Raw genomic sequence first — 8,715 nt, 5'->3', positions numbered from 1 at the left:
CAAGACATTCTTTCATATATCCATTTATCAAAGCTGTTCTTTTGACATCGATTAAACTAATGTCTATACTTAGCTCACTTTCTCTCATTCACTTATTTTTACGGATGAAAATATTTCCACTCTTAAAATGTTTTTGTCTTTTCACTCATACGAACCCAGGTGCTCGGACTGCCAAAGCCTTTTACCTTATTGCATGCCAAAGGACAATTATTTGATAAATGAGGATACTGTAACTTTCAACTTTGGACATTTAATAGGAAGTTATGTCCGACTGCAAAAGTAATTATTGCTAGTAGGTGGGAACTCTAAATAATGCATTTTGAATTTGTAAAATAATATTCTGACATTATTTGTCTCCTTAGAAATTCTTGCGATTCTTACTAATACTACAACTACCACTACATACTATTTATTTGAACAAATTCATTAAGACTGATGACATTTGTTTTATTTTCATTTGAAGTCATTAGTCTTTCACAGATTTGATTTTTTTATTTCTCATCATATGCTACATTATTTCTATTGAAAAATAAGCATCGTAGCATGAGTCCTAAAATGTAGAAACAGATCCACAGTTAATTGTTCAACTATATTTAAAAAGAAAACTCTTCAGAGGACTGTACAGTTCTTTTCTTCGCGCTGGATTGAAAAGGAAAATTGTACAGATTCTGGTAGGCTCAACGTAGAGTGTAATTTTAAAATATATTTGTACAGTTACATAACTGTGGCTGTGTTTCTCCATTATTTCTGTTTCTGTGGAGTCTGCCTGAAATCTGTGATTTTTGTTGACTTGAATCAAGGGGTTTCCAACTCTAAAGCTGTACAACTTTCCACAACAAATTCGATTTACTAGAATGATGTTGATAGATCACTGCTGTCTGGCTCTCTAGGGACACTCTTTCGAGTTTTACTGGCTAGATGTCTTGACATGAGAACACCACTACTTCTCCTCCGCCAGCCTTTGCATTTTTATACAAAATGAGTTGGAATCATATTGTTTGTTTGTATGGCGTTTTTACGTTGCACGGAACCAGTGGTTATTCAGCAACGGGACCAATGTGACTTCCGAACCACGTCGAGAGTGAACTTCTATCACCAGAAATACACATCTCTCACCCCTCAGTGGAACGCCCGAAAATGAAACTCGCGGCCAACGAGGTGGTACATGGAATCATATTGATACTTTACCAGTATAACATTTCATAATACCATTTACTTCAATATTAAGATATCTCGCTCTCTCTCTCTTGCATATAGAGCTTCAAATGTTTCCTTTTTCAAATGATTGGGGGCATCCATTTGTAACTTTTTTTCTTTGTGGTTGCGAAGTTAAAGCTTTTTTTTTTTTTCATTTATTACTGGCGGGGCAAGGAAGGAATGGGGGGCGGGGTAGGGACAGACTTTGGGGTGAGGGTAGAGGAAAACTTGGAAGGCAAAGAGATACGTGGGAAGTAAGGGGGGTGGGAAATCAAGTTTATGTTAAGTGTGGTGAAACGTCAGCATTCAGATATAGGCCTAAAATTTTTCTCACAATAGAAACTTTAAAATCCAGCTTTCGAGATATATAACGCGCAAGACCCATAGACACCCTCCAGTCCATCTACTTTATTAAAACGTTGAAAACACTTTTCCCCTCTACATTATTTTGTAGCCTGTGTAATGAACTGTTTACGTAAAGGCCGCTGACCCATTAAAAATCAATGGAACATTGGGCTTTTATAGCAACAATCATTAAACACCCGTTTTGATAAAAGCAGATTGAGTCGTCCCGCAAATAGAAATTCATACATTCGTTTTTCGAATATTTTTTTTTTTATTTGTCTGTTGTGCAAACGTACGTTGAAGACGTGTTATTTCACTCTGTACGTATTTATGTGTGTAAATGTCCTGTAATTGCTTTAATGTGGGATTTTATACTTTTGATTTTCATCTTGTATCTGCAGCTTACAGTTAAAACTATACCAATAATTATGTAACCTTCCATTATTTAACCAATCCAATATCTGTTCATTTATATAAATCGCAGGTTGTAAAGAAATAAGTTTAATCCAGTAACAACTATGTAATTTCGTATATTCACCCATGTACCGGAATACTTGATACAGAACTATTAATTGTAGTCCATGTTCACACAGATTTTTGGTTCCCGTTTTCTGTTACCAGTACAGATTGCTCCTTTTATTTCCATATATATCCTTTGAGACTCGAGTGTTTACCCTTCTACCACCCACAAAAGCACTTTTGCTTTAAGTCGTAACCTTTTTTTGAATTTTCTCCGTTTCAAGATGAAATACGTCCCCTTGGCTGAAGGCGGGACAAGAATTTGTTCCGTCCAAAGAAAAACATAATTGAAAATTCTCGGGTAACTCAGTCCTGTTTACATAAAACTCCCGGTGTTGCAGGAAATTATTCCCATCGACTGAAATTGCCCCCGGGGAAATTAGCCTAGGATTGATTTACCCCAGGGGGAATAACAGTCTGGGCTGTTTTTTCGCCCGGGGGAGAGGGGGGGGGGGTGAGATTTCAGACCTATGATATTTTTCTCCCTCTTGGCTATTCCCTCTCCCATATATAGAACTATTTTAATAAATTACATAAACAACGGTAAGTTTGACATAATCACATGAATTTTTTTCTACATCAGAATTATATTAGTTTATGTAGTCTGGGAATTTACAGGTACTTGTGTAGTACTAAAGTGTTGAATTGATATATGGCAGTGTACTCACCGATGTTATGTAGGCAGCACATAATAATGCTAAACCATGTCGTCCGTCATGTTCCTTGGTTACTGATGCTATTTTATTATTGTTTATGTTGGAGTCAAAAGCAGTTTCTGGTAGAACAATAGTGATGCCTCATTATACTTGTCATTATCAGATTATCAGGATTGGAAGGATAACTAAAAAAGTACTTATAAAACAATTAAAAATCACGGATTTTAGAGGGGCGTTAATTCAATTTATCTATTGTCTTTTTGATTGCAGGGCTGGATCACACTCGACAAATTTGCGTCCATCTGCCCAGGAATGTCGTCCTTCTTTGCCTTAAGTGTTGTAATTGCATCTTCATCCATTTGCAAACACCTTTAAGTGCTTGTCTTTTCATGAAGCTTCTCTGGTTTTGTCTCTATTTCATCTTCTGTGGCTTTTTTTCCTTCTGCTTCTCTCCACCTTTCTGACAGCTTCCTCTTCTACAAACATAAATAGAAGCACTTTCTCCTCAGCTGGAATATGTAGGATTCATTTGTTCACGGTATTACTGCTCATTCACAGATGCGTCGCACGGCTCTTCTGCTACAGTGATGACATCATCTTCTTGCCTAAAACCCTTCGTGTCATCTTGTTTGTACACCTTTAAATTCACTATGTGGTTACAGTGTTTTTCGTCCCTTATTTGAGGGAACTTTTTCAGCTGTGCGAGTTTTTTGCTTACAAGAGAAAACTTCATGTACTTTGGTTCTAATTTTCCTCGCAATAGCTGATTATTTTTGCTATTTTTTAATAGTACTAAAAAAACCTCAAATATTTCATTGTATTTAGATGTGTCTTTCATCACAGTTCTTCTTTTGCCTGTTCTGAGCTTTAGCAATATTCATAGTGATTTTTTCTTCCGCTGACTTTTTCCTGACAACTTTCTCTGTGACCTCTTTAACAGTCTCTGCTGTCGTTTCTAATTCCTACTCCCTCCAATGTCCCAGTATCTAGGTAGACTGGAAGCACGGAATCTCTCCTAAACATGGCAGTGAAAGGAGCAACACCAGTGCTGGCATGGACCGAAGTACGATATCCCAGTAAGTAGGACTATCTTCATGGGCAAATCCCAATAGTTTTGTTTTTTCAATAACACTTTTCATAGGACCTCTTTCGAGGGTTTGATTAAATCTCTCCAGCAATCCATTTGTTTGCTTATGAGAGTCTGAAGCAATTCTCTGATCTGTAACTTGGCACATATGATGTCATTCAGTTCGTTGACAAGTTCTCTCCCTTGGTCGGTGATCAAGGTTTCTATAGCACGGCCAAATTCACATATATCTAAAAAGAATTGTGCAACTTCTGCTGCAGATTTGTGTTTTGAAGGTGAAGTAACTGGAAATTTCGTAACGTAATCCATCATTGCTACAATATAAGTGCCCTCTCTCTGTCTATCTGGGGCAAGGGTCCGATTAAGTCCATTCCTACCGTAGACCAAACGTTTTCAGGAGTAGGCACTGGATGTAACTCTGGAGCTTGCATTGCTGGTTTATCACATCCTCTCTGGCCCTTGTCACATTTAAAAACATAATCACTACCAAGTTCTCTGATGCCCTGAAAATAATTCTTAGTAGTCACTTTTCGAATAGGCTTATTGCTTCCTTTATGTGCATCACACCACCAAAAACCCTACGTGGCAAGCTTTGATTACTCGGCTCACTTTCGTTCTCATCTACACATGACGCAACTGAACTTCATTATTTACTTTTCGCTTATGCATTAATGTCCATCTTAGACACAAAATGGTTCGCACTTTTTTTTCTAATATCACGCCTTTCGTCTTTGTTCAGTCCATCGGGATACTTTCCACAGCCACCGGTCGCGGACAACTGTGAAGCCTGTCGGCGCCATGACTACACGGGAAACAGATAGAAAGAGTGCGATTGTCAACAGCTCAAGTGGTGGTAGTTTTGTAGGGATGACAGTTATCCCGTTTGGCAGTGTCGTTGCTACGCGTCGCCATAGCCATACTTATATAACAGGAGTGGGGTTGGGAGAATCGTGGCCCAGAGAGGAAAAAAAAAGCTATATATATATATATATATATATATATATATATATATATATATATATATATATATATATATATATATATCCTCAGCCATATCACCCCAGTAGGGAATTTCGGACAGGGGAAAATAACAGACTGGTACATCTAAAACCTGAAAATTCCTGGCGATGGAATGTTCACGCAACTGACGTTCACGATGCTTCATGAAGGCAATAAGACACTGAATGCACGTTTTTTTTTTATTGTCGTGTTTTATGGGTCGTTCTTTACTTTTCGTAATTAAAGGATTGTTAAAAGGTTGTTTGCGTATTAGGAGACTAGAGATTTGTAAGTAATAACAGGTTTTCTGAATACAGTCTTCTTAACAGATTGGTGATATCTTGCCAATTCATAATACTATGGATTAAATATATGCACATTCATATAAATATTATCGGGTCCATACTTCTTAAAATTGTGTATTCATAAAAATGGGCTGAAGATTTCGATAATAATAGGAATCTTCCTTTCTTCTCCACATTCTCTGTATTATAACTTTGTATTTGTAAGAACAGATGTCCAGAATACAGTTATCTTAACAGAATGGTGATACATTACAATTAAACAATACTATGGATTATTAATATTAACATTAAAGTACCTATTAGCCGACAAATACTATTGGAAATCATGCATTCGTAATGATGGGGAGATTATTTCTGGAACCATGAAATGTTACGTTTTTTTCCTTATATACCGTCTTTTATAAACCTGTAAATCTAATAGGGATTAGGGTCCCATACATCAATCGGTACTTGCTACCATTACACGCCTATGTAAAATTTTTCATAAGTCCACTTACCTTTCTCAATATCTGTTGCTAGAATTATTTGATGTCGCTTGCCTTGTTGACACAGAGTGGCTTTGGGCTTATTTGTAATCTAGTTTCATCCGAAGAAATCTCAATCTATGGTTTGAAAAGATCGTTAGATGACTGATAAGGATTTTCGTTGCTCATTGTACTTTTGCATGAATAAATGGCCGAACTTACAGGATACTTAGATGCTCTCTGGTACAAAAATGGGCATTCTCAGTAATTTTGCATAATAAAGGACTTCATAAATGAATGTTTAGTTGACCCATCACCGTTATAATAATAAATTGATTGGATTACATGGAAATAAACGAAAAATGAAAAGTATGCTTGAGTGAACCTTAACCTTGAGTTAAACAAACCTAAGACAGTTTAAAACTTTTAGAACTGTTGCTATTGTGTCATCAGCCTGAGTAAAGTACCTAAATGTTGCAGGGATCCTGAGATGATCAAGCTAACATAACAACCACAAGTAGAGGCATGTATGTATGCCCTGTTCAGTAGGCGATACAAAATTTCTCCAGGCAATTAGCAATCACAGTTAGTGTCACGCAAGCTCTAAGCAAAGAGCAGGCAATCGTAGAGGCATGCGTGCTCTAATCAACCAACAAGCGAATATGATGGGATAGGCATTTAACACAATAAAAAAATTCACCATGAATTAAGTCAAAATTGATTATTAAGATTCCATAAGGTAAAGAAAAATGTTCCGAATCTTACACTTTCATAAATAAACCACTTCTACACATAGCCCCTCCCTAAAACGTTTCAAGCCCAGAACGTTCGTGAGGTTAGGAGGAATGCGCATCGCATTCCTATTCTTGATGTAGTGACACGAAAGCTAAGCTGTCAGTTCGCGTTTTCAGTGACAATAAACTTTACACATCACTTACTGAAGAATGAATGAATCAAGGAATAATCCCACCTGACTGAACTGGTAACACTTCCTTGTGCTGCAATATAGGCTGCAAAAGTATCTGCATTTTCGCATGATTGAGCAGATTACGGAAAGAGAAAAAATTAGTATGATTACATACCAGGAGAATAGTCTAAATCCACAAAACCGGTACAAAGAAGCACAAAGATAAGAACGTTCTTTGGTAGTGAACTTTTAGTGAACATTAAAAGTTTGGTGTTTTTTGTGCTTTCTTGTGAAAGCCTTCTACTGACGATTTATAGTTTAAAAGATGGAATATCTATTTCTTACTTTGCAAAAATGATTTCTATACTGTTTTATTGCTACGCTATGCAACAATGCAAGAGGATGTTGTATGAGGAACTTGAAGAAGCGTATCTAAACTTTTTTTTTTTTTTTTTTTTTTTTTGCTATTTTCAAACATAGAGGTTCCTAATTTACCTCATCCAGTAGGTATGATACCCTGATATACCTGAGTAATCCTTTAGTCCGTGTCAAAGCTCAATTACTTTTATCATTAGATAAATACAAAAGTATTCATTTTACGCCAGTAATTCCTCTTTTCGTTGTAGGTAAATAATTTTGTTCATATAACTACACCATGGCTAATCTGACAAACACAAACTAAAAGCAAACATTTTAAACGTTCCTCTAACAAACGCAAACTAAAGCGGAGATTTCCCAAACTACAGCGAACATTTCAAACGTTCCTCTACCAAGCGCCAATGAAAGCGAACATTTTCAACGTTCCTTTAACAAACACAAACTAAAGCTGACGTTCCAAACGTTTCACGTTTTCTCGATTGGGGGTCTTCACTCCGTAAGGCCCCTCGAAAGAAAACTTTAGATGAGATGCAAATCCTCGTGAATATCACTCATAACTTTGCCAGCCTTACAGTGCAAACTCTACAGGGCTCTGATATGGAAATGGGACGCAATGAATTACTCGTAGATGAAGGTCTGGTAGGATACACAGGGAACTTTGTGCGTAGGATGAAGGATTATGTGATAGTTAAAGTTTGACAGTGAATTTTTTTTCTCTTTACTACAGTAATTTAGAGATGAAATTTCTCTCCCACTCTCTCTCTCTCTCCTCAGGATGTGAGTTAGTGAATGTGGATGATAAATCACGGTTTAAATCTTTACGTAATTTCCATGACATGGGGTGCTTGTATTAGTATATTGGAAGGTATATGATATTAATTCTGTACCCCTTATACTTTATCAGTTAATTTGATATTTTGGGAACAAGGATATTAGTAAGAGTTAGTTAGTGCATAGCATTAGATATTAATTCCACTATCATGTGAATTCGCTCCTTTCAATATAGCATAAAAATGTTCAACACAACGGGTTATCATCGTGACAGTGTGTTCATGTTGCCCCAACAGACACAGGGACTTTTACAGCTGGGTGAACTGGTGGACGATATATATATATATATATATATATATCTATATATATATATATATATATATATATATATATATATATATTTATGAATGATTGTACCTGGAGCGTGCACAACTGTTGGTGGATAATTTTAATCTCATTGCAAATGACCTGGATAAGGAGGTGCAACCATATGATTAAAATGAGGCTGAGGACCTGTTTCAAAGTAGGTAATGCAAACTCGAAGGTTAGCTTAATTAATTATATTAACACTCACAAAATCACATAAGAAAGAAATGAGAACAGCCTATGGGTTTAAAGGGGACTTAAGGACCCGTAACAAAAATAGTAATCATTAATGGATTTGATCGTGAGGTAGACGAACAGATGGCAAGTTTGCCCAGACACGTGGCACGTAGGAGACACAAAGGTGGGAGAGAATTCTGGAGCAACACGTGGCAAGAATCCAGAATCCACAGCTGCTCAATTTCAGCCTGTAACGAGAACAATTCGGAGCAACAGGACGCCGTGAGAATCCAGAATCCACAGCGGCTTCATTGCAGCTTGTAAGGAGAGCTATTGTGATCTGAGCGAGGTTGCGTAATACACATGAATGTTGATCGAGGAGTGAGAGTGTAAGGTACTAAGGACTCGATCGCATGAAGAATAACTTACGTTAATAACCACATAAAGGGGGAGCAGTTACGTTACTGATTATTTACGAAGGCGAGCAGTTAAGTTACTGATCAATTTCGAATGAAAGAAGGTACGTTACTGGTAAATGACTCAA

Source organism: Macrobrachium nipponense, chromosome 1 (assembly GCF_015104395.2).
Source record: "Macrobrachium nipponense isolate FS-2020 chromosome 1, ASM1510439v2, whole genome shotgun sequence".
NCBI classification, from domain to species: domain Eukaryota; kingdom Metazoa; phylum Arthropoda; class Malacostraca; order Decapoda; family Palaemonidae; genus Macrobrachium; species Macrobrachium nipponense.
The sequence above is the reverse complement of the archived record's forward strand: the minus strand, read 5'-3'. Positions refer to the sequence as shown.